The following is a 16,174-nucleotide window of genomic DNA, read 5'->3' as shown; positions in this document are numbered from 1 at the left end:
GATTGAGTAGTTTTTCACTCGACCCTTAGCTTGCACAAAGACCAAGTCCTCGATCGAGTAACTATTTGGTCGATCGAGCTGTTTTGGCTGAAGAGTTGGTCGATCGAGTGGTTTTAATCCACTCGATCGAGTGGTTTTGATGGGTTTGGGCTTTAATTAGCCCGCGTGATGTTTTATTTCGCTAAAACTTATTTTGTTTGCTATTTAAGCACGCATTACTAGGTTAATTAGGATCATCTTTTATATTATCAAACACTCTACTGTAAACTTCAGAACGCTGCTTATTTCCTCTCTACTGTTACTTCATCTCGGGATTACTTTTACTCGGATTTCGTGTTCTTTACGCCGGATTCGCATTGATTGTAATTCCTTCTCTTATTTTAATAATAATTAATCGATTGGTTGCTTTAATTTATCATTTGTGTCGTTATTTCCTTTCCTCTAATTTTCTTTATTGCAATTTATTGTTTATTTATAATGTTTTCTACTGGGAATTTAATTGCTGTTAGTTTAATCACCGATATGAGTAGCTAAACCCCCTTCATGTTGGGATTAGGGGATCTGCGGTAGAAATGCGACGATGTAGTGAATGAATTAGATGAATTGATTACGAGACTCTGTCACTATAGCAATCTAATTGTATTTATCCGACCTAGTTGATGCACGCTTCTATGTCACCCTTTAATCTGGCTAAAATTAATCCTGGATCGAAAGATTGGACTAAATAGGCCTGCTATAAACAGTAGACTACCCTAATGAGGATGAAAGTTAAGTTAGTGGTATTTTAGGATAAAAAGTGGACCGAAAGGACCTTTTAACATCTGTCTCACATTAGTTCGTCTGAATCGTTTACAGCTGAGTCGCAGGACTACCGTAGTGAACCGAATTTCCGACATGTCCCTCTCCTCTTGATAGTTTAATCATATTTTATTGCCTTTACTGCTCTTTATTTTATTTCTCTTCCTTTCAAACTTCGTAGTTTAGAACCAAATTCAAACAACCCCCCCAATTGTTACCGTAGGATTAGAATTAGACAGCTATAATTACATTACCTCCCTGTGGATTCGATACTCGACTGCCTCTGCTACATTTTAGTTGAGACCGTTACGTTTTATCTTTGATAGGGTTGCGATAGCCGTGTCAAATTTTGGCGCCGTTGCCGGGGAGGCAATTGTTCAATTTATTAGTTGTTTTATTTTTAGTCCTTTTCAGTTTAAGGAACACCCGTTCCTTAGACTATTCGTATATCCTGTTTGTAGTTTCCTCTTATGTGCAGGTCACAGGGCGGTGAATTATCGCCTTATAATCCTGAACTTGAGAAATCCTTGCGCGAGTTGAGGCGATCACAGAGGCTATTGCCGACAGAGGAAGAGCTGAGTACTCTGTCTAGTTATTACGAGAACGCTTTGTTTGAGGAAGATCCACCTTCATCTCCGCCCAATTCATCACCGAATACCAGTCACTTCTCCGGACTTTCTAGAAATGGCCGAAGAAGCAACTATTGCCAGTCACTCTGAGCCGACAGCCACAAATCTCTATAAGGGGTTTGTATTACCAGGGGAGGCGAGAAATTTCGAGCCGAAGCCAGCTTATATCAATCTGGTTGAGAAAAACCAATTTGGGGGAGCTGCAAATGAAGATGCAGCTAAGCACATGGAGACTTTTATCGATTATTGCTGCTCCATACTACCACCTTCTGGCGTGACCCAGGATCAGATAAAAGAAACCATGTTTATCTTCTCACTCCGCGATGCTGCAAGGGAGTGGTATAGGGATTTGGACCGGGCTGCTCACGGTATAACTGACTGGAATTCACTGGCTTTAGCATTTTATAAGAAGTGCTTTTCTGCATCGAAGACTATTGCCATTAGAGCTCAGATCACGAGCTTTAAACAAGGGCCTGACGAGAACTTTCACGAGGCATGGGTCCGCTTCAAGAAGTTGGTGCGAACCATTCCGCACCATGGGTTCGAAAAGTGGAGTCTATGCAATCAGTTTTATAACGGGCTGTACGACGATCAGAGAGCTATTTTGGATGCTGCTGCCAATGGCATATTTGCTGAGAACATGGGAGAGACTAAGGGGTGGAAGATCATTGATGATTTGGCCACCCATAAGGCTGAATATGGGAACTCTAGAGGCAATCAAAGAAGACCTGCTGAATCTTCTTCTGTAGCTGCACTTGAAGCTCTCACTGCAAGATTTATTAAATATGAGTTGGGAGGAGCTTCCAAAGGAGGGATGTATCAGGTGAATGCTGTGACAGACGGTCCTTTCATCTGTAGAAGATGTGGAGGAGAGGGACATGTTTCTGATCATTGTCCCAACTCTTTCGAGTCATGCGCTGCCTTTCAACATTACAGGCAGAACAACACCTATTACGAGCCGAACGTCCATCCCAATTTGAGGTGAAGTAGTCAGAATGTGCTCAATCCCACTGCTCCTCCGAATCAGCAGCAGACGTATATTCCTCCACACAAGAATCAACAAGGCTTTCAGAAGCCTCCTTCTTTCAATCCTCCTAACCATGGTGCATCATCTTCCGGTGAAGTGAATGAAATAGGAGAGATAAAGTCTATGTTGCATACCATTTCAAAGCATTTGCAGCTGAATGATCAACAAAATCAACAGAAGGACGCGTCAATTAAGGCACTTGAGACTCAAGTTGCCCAACTGGCCGCGAATCAGTCCACGAGAAAGCAGGGCCATTTACCGACTCAAAATGAGAAGAATCCACATGAGACGGTAAATCTGATAGAATTGAGAAGCGGACTTTCTTATGTGGAACCGGAAGTGTCGAAATCAGACCCGAGGGAAGCTAATACTGATGGTGAACAGTGTACTGTCGAGAAAAAAGGGCTCACGACAAAGCAGTTACTCGATAGATCAAATCGTGTGTTCGATCGAGTAGAACTGAAGATGAAAGCCCTCGATCGAGTGGTTTTTCCACTCGATCGAGTGAACAGGAAGAACAGGTTGGTCGATCGAGTGGAAATTGTACTCGATCGACTGACATTGATAAAGAAACTGCTCGATCGAGTGAGCAAATTGGTCGATCGAGTAGTATTGATGACGGGAAGCTTATTCGAGAGCCTGCTAGTGCTCGTTTAAGCGAGAAATCACCGGAAAGACCTCGTTCGAGAGATAAGAAGCATCCAAAGGATACAGAACTCTCTCCGGAAGACACTTTGGAAGAGAGAAACAAGGGACTCGAGATACCAATCACGGTCCCCTTCTCGAGGCGGCTGCAGAATACAAAGGCTAATCAACAATTCGGCAAATTTGTCGAACTTTTGAAGAGCTTGGAAGTCACCGTGCCGTTCACTGAATTGCTGACTAAGGTACCCTCTTATTTAAAGTTTATGAATGAAATTTTAGCACGTAAGAGGACTATTAATGACAGTGAGACCGTAGCTTTGACTGAGGTGGGGTCAGCCCTATTTCGAAATAAGTTACCCCCTAAGCAATCAGACCTGGGTAGTTTTTCAATTCCGTGTCATATCAGTATGCATTTGATTGATAACGCGCTATGCGATTTAGGCGCTAGCGTGAGTGTCTTACCTTTGTCTCTGGCTAAGAGACTCGGTTTGACAAAGTTGAGTTGCACCAACATGACTATCCAGATGGCCGACCGTAGTTTATCACGGCCACTAGGTGTAGTAGAAGACGTACCAGTTCAGATCGGGAAGTTCTTTATTCCCGTTGATTTTGTTGTCTTAGACATCCCCGAAGATGCACACACCCCTATAATTTTGGGGAGACCATTTTTGTCCACTGCCCGTCCAGTTATAGACGTCGGGGGGAAGACTTTGACCTTTCAGGTAGGGGACGGGGAGCTGATTTTTCATCAGTCTAAGTTCCGGAGAGCTCCCATGCAAGCCCAGCCTTGAAATGCTCTCTCTTCTATTGAGCCTAGTATTGACACTCCAAATGAGAATTTGGAGAACTGTGCCGCTATTCTTAACCCTCCGCCTCAGACTGAGAGCAAAAAGGAGGAAAGTTCGTCTGTTTTTCTTGTTGCAGGTACAGATGAAAGCAATAAAGGAGTTGTCAAAGGACATGGTGCAATCATTATCAATCAAACTGGAAATGTTGACGCTAAAGCTGGTGATAAAGGAGCAAGGACAAGGAAGGTTCACGCTTATGTGGATGTGAACTACTCCCCTCCTAGTGTTTCAAGTGATAATTCATGCTCATGGAAGATGAAGAGGACAGTCAATATTGCTGAGGTGACGTCCTCCAGTCAGAAGCCCACCAAGGGGCTATTGAAATTTGATGGGAATTAAACGGGGAAATGCCCCGTGTAACACTTTGTAATAGATAATTTTTGAATTTCTCTTGAATTTGTTTTATTGCGTTTTAATTAGGACAATTAGTTTTAGACAGTTTTTAGCATAGACGTAAGACTATAGACTGTTCTTGTGCGTATTTGGTATATTGGGAAATTTTTGCTTGTGTTTTTTATGCAGGTTTGGGGAAGTTTCACGCATTCCAAGGAAGAAAAGACGAAAATTATAGAGCTTACGCGTGAAAAGCCCTCGATCGAGTACTTTTTGTACTCGATCGAGTGGAAAATTGGTCGACCGAGTGCTTTTCCAGTCGATCGAGCACAACACTAAAGGGGATTGGTCGATCGAGTAAAAATTTTACTCGACCAAGCTGCTGAACCATCAAAGTGCTCGATCGAGTGGTTTAAAACCACTCGATCGAGTGAAATGAACAGAACACGGGAGTTTTTCTACCTTAAACTCTTATTTTTGTTTTCTAATTCATTTCATCCCCTAATTCCGTCTAACCCTTCCCCTAATTGCGATTTTAACTCCCCCAAATCCCCATTTTCTTGCCCAAATCACCAAATCCGCTTCCTACATTTCATTGTTGGCATCTTAATCTTCAAAACCCCCTTAAATTCACCCTTGTTTGTATTCGTTTACACGATTTTAAAAGGGTTTTCGGGTTTGCGGGTTTTTCGACTGAAAATCCGCCATTGTTGCTTTTTTATTTGAGGATTATTTGCATTTGTAGGTTCATCATCATCAAGTAAGTGATTTCCATAACCTCTTGCATTTTAATTTCGATTATTTTGAATTTTATGAGGTGAAATTGAATTAGGGTTTCGAAAATCCCTGTTTAGTCGAATTTTCCGACTTTAATTGTATTATTTGCCCTTATTCTTCTTGCTTGATGATTAATCCCAACTCCTCGATGTTTATCACATGCTTAATTCGAATTCCACATGATTTTTGTGATATGGGTTCATGACAATCGAATTTTTTGACTGTCACTTTGATTTTTGTTGTTGTAATCTGCCTAATTAGCATCTTTGTTGCGATTTTTGCTGCTGATTGTTAACTGAAATCGCACTCCCATCGATGTTTAGCCATGTTTCACTGAACCTTTGCACAGAAACAGCGACTAGGGCTGCTTAAGTCGAATTTTTCGACTGTCGGACGGTTATTATACTACATTGTCCTAATTAACTTCAGTTGATGCTTACATGTTCCTGATGTTAACTGCTATTCCCATTCCCTATCGCCATTTGCATTCTGTAATTCGAAATTTTTGAGGATTGTTGGGATTTATTTGCTGTAAAGTCGAATTCTTAGACTGATAGGGCATTCAAATGCTGTCACTTGCTGGTTTTACGTGTTGTTTTAGCCACAGTTAGCAGCTATTTTCTCATCATGCCCTTTACCTTGTCACAGGATGGAGTCCAGTACTTTGCCTTCTACCAGTACCACCTCCAGTCCGTCCTTGAGTGAGTCAATGGCCCCTGCTGTTGCCACTACCACCGCCTTAGCCACCACTGCAGCCCCAGTTTTCCTTGTTTCAGCTGCAGGGACGGTCTTTGCTCCAGCTAGCTTAGCTGGAAGCCCAGTTCAGGCTGCCACTTCCACTACGGTCACCACCACAGCTAGCACTGCTGCTAGTCCCTCTTCAGTGGTGACCACAGCAGCCACTACGTGTACACCAGCCTCTACTTCTGCACCTATGACGGACTCACCTGCGGTTGCAGCTGCTTTCAGAGCTGCCCTGGTTCCTTACACCGTCCGAGAGCGAGCTGCTGCCTTGTGTTCCAGAGACCGAGGCCGGGGTCGTAGACAGGCTAGAGCTACACCAGCTCCAGTCACCTCTACTCCCGCTCCTAGCACTTCCACAGCTGCTGCTTCTGCTTCAACTTCAGCTGCCGCTCCGTCTACGTCTGAGACAGTTACAGTCCGAGGGGACACTTCCCTCGACTCCCACCCAGACTACCCACAGGTATTATTCATCAACGTTGTCCATTGTACGAAGTTCTTTAGCTTGGTCAAGTGTGTACATGTGCCTTCCCGATTTTTGGATATATCGGCATTAGAGAAACTCGGTATTTACGAGTCAGTCTGTACTTTACTACGGGGCACGAGGATGCCTGGCCTTATTACCATGAGGGGCCGTACCTTCTTAGAGCTGAGCCTTGAGTTTCTCAGCTCTTTTACCTTCTCCTCAGGGGCATACGATCGACTTGACCCCGATTTGTTTGTCGATCTCCTTCCGGTTATTCAACCGGACTTTCCCGATGCCTCTAGCGGAGTTTGGTAGGTTACTTGACCTTACCTCCTCGGGTGTGACATCAGACTCGAGGAAGGTTTACCGTCAGGTTTGGCGGTGCCTGGCCCAGACCCGTTTCCAGGAGCGTAAGCTCCACCAGGTCCACCATCCCCCCGTTCGTTGTTTTCTTAGACTGATGGGGAGCTCTATTTTCGGCCGAAAGGAGCCGAACAACACTACCAACACCGAGCTCTCCATCCTGGGCGGTTACCTGAACGTCGACTGTGAAGGTCCTTTTACCTTCAACATTGCCTACCTCACCGCCCAGTACCTCCACGACCAGGGGAAGAAGGAGGCGGGAACCATTGCCTGCGGTGGCATAGCCACCATTCTTGCCCATCGCCTTTTTCCCACCTGGCCACGTGACTTGCAATACCTCGAGGGAGAGAGGTCACTGAGTCTGGCTGCCATGCTCGCTCAGCATTGGCTAACCCCAGATTACCAGACTTGGAAGATTGACGGCTCCTTGTCTGTCGACTTACCTTGCGACAGTCTCCCCCGTCTTGAGCCCTTACCTACTGTGGTAAAGGGCCACCGTCTGCCTGCTTTGCCTTTACTCCACCTTCCACTTCAGTCTCGTCTACCCCCTGCTGCACCCGCCGCTAAGAAGCGGCGAGTTGAGACTGGAGAGGGGTCCACACCTTCAGGGAGTACCCAGCCTTCCACGGCTACTCCCGATCCGACCCCTACTCCCACTACTACTACCACTCCTACTCCTGCTCCACCTCCCACTGACTAGACACAGACTGAGCCGGTCTTCCCGGCTACTTTTAGACCACTTCCCCCCTTTGTAGCGCCCGCGGTTCAGGACCAAGGGGGCGCAGTTTACGGTTTGTTGATCGAGCTTGCAGAGCATCAGGCTCGTATGGAGAGGGACACGGCTCTTGCCTTACACCCTCTATACGAGTACCACTTGCGGCGACACAGACCGATTCCGGAGGGTTGGCCACACCCTTCCTTCTTCCAGTACCCAGCTGAGGGGTACCCGGTTTCTGACGAGGAGGAGGAGCACGAGGACCCAGAGGTGGCAGTGGAGAGAGCTAGAGAGGAGGAGCGGAAGAGGAGAGAGGAGGAGAAAGACCCGGAGTACCGGGTAGTGGTAGAGGAGCTCTATGACAGCAGTGACGACGACGAGTAGCTACTGGTCTACTCACTTCCCCAGTTTTCAGGCTGGTTTGGGGAAGTTCGTATTTTGTATGTATTTTCTTCTCTTTTATTTTGTCTCCTTTATTTTTATTGTTTTTATTTTGTTGGTTGTATATTCCCGTTCCCCTGTATATATCTGCTGGTGTATGCTAGAGGAAAACGAGGGCGTTGTCCGTTTTGGTTTGGGGAGGGTATTGCATCCTTTTGAGTCTGCATCTGCATTTGTTTTTGCATCCACGTTTATTTTTCCGCCTTGCATTGTTTTATTTCATTGAAAAATCCAAAATAATTGAAAATTTTCAAAAATTCAAAAAAAATATTCACGTTTATTTTTGCATATAGGTTGAGTCGGAACGGTAGATCCCATGATGACAATGCACTATAACTTGTCTTTTTACTTGAGCCTTGCACTTTATTGATAGTTTTTAGCTTGTCATACGCATAGTCTACGAATTTCTGTTCAAATATAAGCTGACTGTTTAGACTTGACCTATAAATTGGCAAACTACTTAAATATTCTGAGTTTTAGAGCCATAACTGGTGACATTCATGACCACACTACTACAGATACAGGCTATAACAACGGTCAAAAACCGTTGTTATATAAAAAAGCGGACGTTGTTAAAGCGTCCGTTGTAGAAGGTTTTAACAACGGTTGGTTTACTTAAGGAAACCGTTGTTAAAACTATTAACCACGGTTTTATGTATAAAAACCCGTTGTGGAAAGTGTGACTCAATTTTGGGGGGAAAGTTATAACAACGGGTTGTAATATACAAAACCGTTGTTATAACTAAAGACAACGGGTTGTTTTAAAATAACCGTTGTTGTTTGTTCTTAAAAAATAAAAAAAAAAAAAATTAAATATTATTAGATGCATGCATAATTACGGCCTTGTTAGAATTCCAATGCATGCATTATTACTGACATTCACGTACATATGAACGGATAATATGGAATGAGAAGGGTTAGTAATAGGATTTGAAGCAGCATTATTGAGAGAGATGATGATGATTATGGCACAACTTCCTAACATATATATTAATTAAAAAGCAATTAACTCAACCCACACATTGCTTAGTATAAATACATTGCATATCTCAACTAACATTTCCATTATCTCATATATTCATCTCCAAACTCTAACTGTTAAAACAAACTCTACTTAATCTTTCAAATCAAACTCAAAAAACTCTAAGAAAATGAATGATTTCATCCTAAAGACTCTTACCATGATCGAGAACAACAACAACTTCATCCGCCGGTTCCTCCATATTGAGGAAAGTTTCAGAGCTACCTTGCGGAAGCTCGATCCGCATCAAGCACGCCAAAGAAGATGGCTTGACGGAGCAAGAGAGCAGCGATTGCAGCTATATGACGATATAGCAACTGCTGAACGGAACCTCCAAATAGCCAAGGAGGAGAGGATGGATACGATAGAGCACAATAAGATCCTCCATGAAAATATAAGAATTGCATTTTTACATATGTAATTTTTTTTTTTTTAATTTATGTATTTATAAATATATATATATATATATATTAATTATGTTTATCTTACTTCTTCATCTTGCTTCTTCATTGTTTTAGTAACTAATTATGCGAACAATACTTAAACAAATAACATAATGGTCGATAAAAACACATATATGCAAAAGAAATAAATAGAAAAAGAAAATAATGACGATGACAGTGACGGCGAGATTTACCTGATAAATACAGAACGTAATAGACGATGAAATCACAATGACGGCGAGAAGATAAAGCGACGATGAGAAAGAGAGAAATAGAGAAAGAGAGAAAGAGAGTGTGTATGTGTTTTGTGTTTGTTTGTCTGCTCTGTTTGTGTTTGTGTTTGTGTATTAAGGGTTGTGTTTTGTGGTGCAGCAGACTTCTTTGTGTGGTTTATAGTATGGAAGGTATTGACAACGGTTATTAAACAACAACCGTTGTGAAATATGTTTTAACAACGGTTGTAAAAAACACCCGTTGTCAAATATGTTTTAACAACGGGTTTCAAAAGTAACCGTTGTGATTACTTTTCACTAACTTTGCGCCAATTTTGCGCCAAATTATTAACAACGGTTCCGCATGTGTGACCCGTTGTTAAAAATAATAACAACGGTTTTTATAACTATACCCGTTGTAATTGATTTTAGTAAAATTCGCGCCATACATTCTACAACGTCTATTGTGATTTTCGTGAATAATCGTTGTTAAAGGGGCGTTGTAGTTGCCTAAATTTGTAGTAGTGCCAGTTCATTAGGAATTGAGAGTAGTACTCCTTGCATAGCATGTTCATCATTTTTGCACATTCATGACATTCAATTTCTTGTTAAATGCACATATTCGGGTTTGTGGTTGGTGTCACATGCAGAGAGGTGTTTGAAAATTCCCCTTTCCTTATACTTTTCATCCATTTAGCTCCAAATTAGCCAAAACTTGCCTTTTTGACCTATTAGCTACATTCCAAATTAAGCCTGCCTAGTCAAGCTAGTTTAGTATGTTCTTTTGTGGTATGAGTTTTCGTCTGCAGTTTGGCCGTATCCCTTTTGTATGGAGTTGTTGGAAAGTTGAGGAGAAAAAAAAGGAGAAAACGTGGAAGAAAAAAAGAAAAGAAAAAAAAAATAAGAAAAAAAAAGAATGTGAAAATGGAGGAAACAGACGTGCTCCTCTTGTCTGAGTTGAGAAGATGTTCGAAAATGTACAATCGAAAAAGGTTGATTTGTTTCAGTTAGTTATTTCAGACGGTGTTTAAAAAAGGGAAGTTTGTGACCGTCTGACTCCTCCGTTCTATCCCATATTTTTTGGGGAGATTGTGTTTGAGTCTAGTGAGTTGTGAGCCAAATGAAGGGCACCTGTACTTAGTCTTTTAGTCAGTTGAGATTCAGATGGTCTCATTATGGTCCTTTTAGGAACTAGCTTGACGCTTTTACCTCCACATTTCCATAACATGTTTTGCCTTTTCTCACCTGAACCTTACTATTCCCAAATCATTTGCAAACCCTCGGCTGTGACGGACATTATTGGTTGGAGTGTGTGCATTAGTACTTGAATTGTCTTTCATTTTTGTTGCATGCATGCTATGTAGGCCGCAGTTAGGTGAGTGACTGTCTTTTCTTCTCTCTTTTACATATAACATTCACCCTTTGCTTCATGAGAGAAGAGTGACCACGAGAGAGTCCGATTTTGTTGGTCTTGCAAGGTTGAAAGGTTGGCTATATTTCTGAACAGCTTATAATTCGTTTGGGTATTGACTGCTTAGCTTTAACTGTTAATTTTTGTTGCATTAATTTGGTTCAAGTCGACAAGTTAAGCTAGCTCTGAGTTATTTTTCCGTTCCATTAGTGTATAGTTTTGAGTTTACTCGAGGGCGAGTAAAGGTTTGGTTTGGGGAGATTTGATACGTGCCTAATGTATAGTCTTTTTAGCCTATTTCAGCACGTATTTCTATGCATATTTATACTATTTTTATGGTATTTTGCCCCGAATTGGCTACTTTGGTTCGTTTTATCTATTTTGTAGAAATGAACGCGGAAGTAGTGGAATCGTACTCTTTTTCGTCCTTTTTGCATGCATTTAGAGGAGACGGGATTTTCCTGAGTGAGATACTGTGTTTGGAAGCGTCGTGGCATGCAATACGAGGCACTTAGACGCGGACTTGAGCTGAAATGAAGACATACTTACTCGATCGAGCAGTTTACCACTCGATCGAGTGGTTTTTACTTCCTCTGATGATCGATCGAGTAGTTTTTCACTCGACCCTTAGCTTGCACAAAGACCAAGTCCTCGATCGAGTAACTATTTGGTCGATCGAGCTGTTTTTTGGTCAAGAGTTGGTCGATCGAGTGGTTTTAATCCACTCGATCGAGTGGTTTTGATGGGTTTGGGCTTTAATTAGCCCGCGTGATGTTTTATTTCGCTAAAACTTATTTTGTTTGCTATTTAAGCACGCATTACTAGGTTAATTAGGATCATCTTTTATATTATCAAACACTCTACTGTAAACTTCAGAACGCTGCTTATTTCCTCTCTACTGTTACTTCATCTCGGGATTACTTTTACTCGGATTTCGTGTTCTTTACGCCGGATTCGCATTGATTGTAATTCCTTCTCTTATTTTAATAATAATTAATCGATTGGTTGCTTTAATTTATCATTTGTGTCGTTATTTCCTTTGCTCTAATTTTCTTTATTGCAATTTATTGTTTATTTATAATGTTTTCTGCTGGGAATTTAATTGCTGTTAGTTTAATCACCGATATGAGTAGCTAAACCCCCTTCATGTTGGGATTAGGGGATCTGCGGTAGAAATGCGACGATGTAGTGAATGAATTAGATGAATTGATTACGAGACTCTGTCACTATAGCAATCTAATTGTATTTATCCGACCTAGTTGATGCACGCTTCTATGTCACCCTTTAATCTGGCTAAAATTAATCCTGGATCGAAAGATTGGACTAAATAGGCCTGCTATAAACAGTAGACTACCCTAATGAGGATGAAAGTTAAGTTAGTGGTATTTTAGGATAGAAAGTGGACCGAAAGGACCTTTCAACATCTGTCTCACATTAGTTCGTCTGAATCGTTTACAACTGAGTCGCAGGACTACCGTAGTGAACCGAATTCCCGACATGTCCCTCTCCTCTTGATAGTTTAATCATATTTTATTGCCTTTACTGCTCTTTATTTTATTTCTCTTCCTTTCAAACTTCGTAGTTTAGAACCAAATTCAAACAACCCCCCCAATTGTTACCGTAGGATTAGAATTAGACAGCTATAATTACATTACCTCCTTGTGGATTCGATACTCGACTGCCTCTGCTACATTTTAGTTGAGACCGTTAGGTTTTATCTTTGATAGGGTTGCGATAGCCGTGTCAATTAATCCCCATGTTTGTTTCCCTTAATTACCCATTAATCCTAGCTAAAGGAAACTACTCACTCATTATCATGGAAAACATGTCATTAATGGTGTCAATCATTACAACAAGTATAAACATGATAAGAGCTTAAGGAAATAAGCAATAAAGAGTAAAGTGTAAAGAGTAAAGGAATTATACCAAACTTGAGATGATCCAAATAATAAAGCAAAGAATAAAAGAAGAGAACTTGATTGATTGATGAAGGGTTGTGAATTATCCAATAATAACCCAATAATCTTCAATTACCCAATAATAATAATCTTGAACAATAATTAAGGAAAGATTAATGTGTAATTTTGTGGAAAGATTGAGATTAATCTAATCTAATCTACTCCTAATCTAATCTAAGAGGATTTTCTAATATGGAAGCCCCCCTTTGATAATCATCAAATGGGGTATATATAGTAGTGCCTCATTAGGTTAACTAAGGCTAAATTAGTAATTAACAATTCTAAGTTCTAAGTAGGGAAATGCAAGTATTTTGGAGAGATGAGGATCCTTGCTGAAGACGCCATGATCCGCTCGTACACAAGGGTAGGACGCTCGGATTCTGTGCAGGGTAGGACGAGCGGCTGAAGGTCGGGACGCTCGGATTGTTGGGGCATAGGACGAGCGTCTTGAAGCTTTGGACGCTCGGATTTCTGTTCAGAGTGCTTCCTCTCCCATACTTCTTATTCTTGCTATGTTGGTCTTTAGTTCTTGCCTCTTCTTCCACACTCGTTCAACCAAGATCATCAATGTCCTTCCAAATAAGCTCAAGAGACGGGAATTTCCGACTAATTGTCTCCTTTCCTACAAAACAAGCATAAGGCGATAGGAATGCAAAATAGAAAGCATTTGACGGATAAAATGGCTATGGAATGTTATAATAGTATGCAAAATAGGCTCAATTAGGGGACTAAATGTGCGCAAATATGGGTCACATCACCCTAGAAAATTCAAGAAGCGATCTAAGCCATGGAATTACTCTAGTGACGGCATAGACGATGTTTATAAGCAATTAAACCTAAAGAATAAGAAGGAAAAGCTTGATTCCAGTTAAGCATAATGGGGATTCGAAGTTGTAACAAAACATACCACAACTTTGACAATAAAGGAAGAAATTGATCTAAAGCCTTACCTTGAAAGAAGTTTTGGCAAGAGCTGAACAAATAACCACCAAGATATCACCTAAGAACTTGAGAGATGAAAGATATGGAGGTTTAGAGGGAAGAAGGAGGAAGTGTTGGAGGCGGAAATAAGAAAAAGAATAGGCTTGGTAGGGTTTTTTAATAACCCGGAATAAGTCCCGATAAAATAGTACTCGGTCGAGTGTTGGTCTTACTTGGCCGAGTATTGACTACTCAGTCGAGTATTCTTATTACTAGGTCGAGTACCCGAAAACAGTACCGATCCTAATCTGGCAAAAAGGAGCAATCGGTCGAGTGTTAGTATACTCGGCCGAGTATGGACTACTCGGTCGAGTATGATTCTTTACTCGGTCGAGTGTCATAGAGCAGGAACGAAATTCAAAATTTAATACACCTGCAAAACGAGTAACGGCGACACGGACAACGACCACGCACGCATCCTTCATATGCAAACCCCGTCCTTCCCGTGGTTGAGGTGTAGGCCACATACTTAAGAATATATGGAGGTAGAGGTGATAGGAGAGAGAGATAGGCTAGGGTTAGAGGAAGAGAAACTGTTGAGAAATGAGAAATGAAATGAATCTCGCGAACTTGCGTTTTTATATTAACGCATCAACAGCAGCCATACTCGGTCGAGTACTGGCATACTCGGTCGAGTAGGCTCTACTCGGTCGAGTATAAACAATACTCGGCCGAGTAGCCTCTTCTAGGTACCTATTCTAACCTAGTCCCTCACCTATTCCTTCCTAAGGTCTTTCTTGGTCAAAGGGTCGATCACAAGAGTCCTTAAATATCCTGGGTATTACACATATAGTTGAATAGGAAGGATTAAGTCGACTTGTAGGTGTTGTACAATCTAATCGATTCGGCTCTGGGACTCAAACCTTCTTAGGGATTGTAAGCTTATACACCAACTCGATCCCATCACAACAATAAGTGCTTGCTATATAATTGAGAACATGTTTGTATGATCAACTCCTATGAATCCCCTATGAACCCATGACATCCTAGTATCCTTTATTACTTGTTATCAATTGTTTACATCTCTTAATTCATTGCTTGTTTTACTTTATTGCTTCTATTTGATTAGACTCACCAACTCCAACCCAAATCAATCGTGACATTAGCATAAATTGAGATAGATAGACTTAGGACCCAAAGCACATTGTCCCGTGGATCGACCTCGACTTAACCACTAACTAGTTGTTTGTTGAGTTTATAAATGTGTTTAATTGAGAGCCCCAACAACACTCTTCATCAATTATAGTTTGTTGTCTTAATCATTCATCATGTTTGGACTTGATAATGTGATTGACACCCTTGTTAGCATGTTTACCATGATCATGAGTGAGTAGTCTCTTAGCTAGGGTTAATGGAGGGTTAAGGGAATTAATCATGGGGGTAGATCCATACTTAATCTAATATATTTGCAATTGATTGCTTGCTTGTTGTAGTTTCAACTTATGCACATATTATGCATGATGAAATGCTTGATTGACAACCTAGCATTAATCTCGTATCCATTCAACAAGACTTGTAAGATATAAACTAACTCAAGACTTGTTATACCATGCATATAGTTGAATAGGAAGAAACTAAGTCGACTTGTAGGTGTTTTAAAGTCTTGACCGACTCGGCTCCGGGACCCAAATCTTCCTAGGAATCGTAAGACATAAACTAACTCGGTTCCACTACAACAATAATTTGCTTGCATCTATGTAAACTTGTTTGTATGATCTTCACCATGATTCCCCTATAACGCCATGACACCCTAGTGCCTTTTATCAATTCTTTACATTCCCATTTACTTTACTTGCTTTGTTTTTCTATTCACTTTCTTTTACTTGTTTAGTAGTTTATATAAGCATCTCAATCCAAATGAAATTGTGACACCCTAAGACATAGCTACTTGCAATCGATAACTTAATCTAATACCCGTCCCTTGGGATCCGACCTTTACTCACCACTTTACTAAGAGTAGTTAGTTGAGATTATAAATATTGTTTTGATTGGTTAGCTTAGACGACAAAGTTAAGACCGAATCAATACAACATAACATTTAAAATCCGTTTCACAAGCATTGCATCCCACCGTATACTTGGTGACGGTATCATGCTATCGTCACCAATAAACGCACAGTAGTGTGAAACACCATAATCACATTAACAGTAATCGCATCTATGCAATCTCATGGACATGGTACTATTACCGCCTATGACAGTAATAACATTTCAACTCAATGGAATACTACAACAAGCTCACGATGTATACCACGGATGCTTTACTTGACGATTGGGAGACAATTTTACAAACAACATCTAAATCACCACTCATAGGGTCAAAGTCTCGCATAACTATTTTGACACTCATATACACCTAATTAAAT

The sequence above is a fragment of the Silene latifolia genome, chromosome 5 (genome assembly GCF_048544455.1).
Source record: "Silene latifolia isolate original U9 population chromosome 5, ASM4854445v1, whole genome shotgun sequence".
Taxonomy (NCBI): domain Eukaryota; kingdom Viridiplantae; phylum Streptophyta; class Magnoliopsida; order Caryophyllales; family Caryophyllaceae; genus Silene; species Silene latifolia.
Note: the sequence above shows the minus strand (reverse complement) of the source record.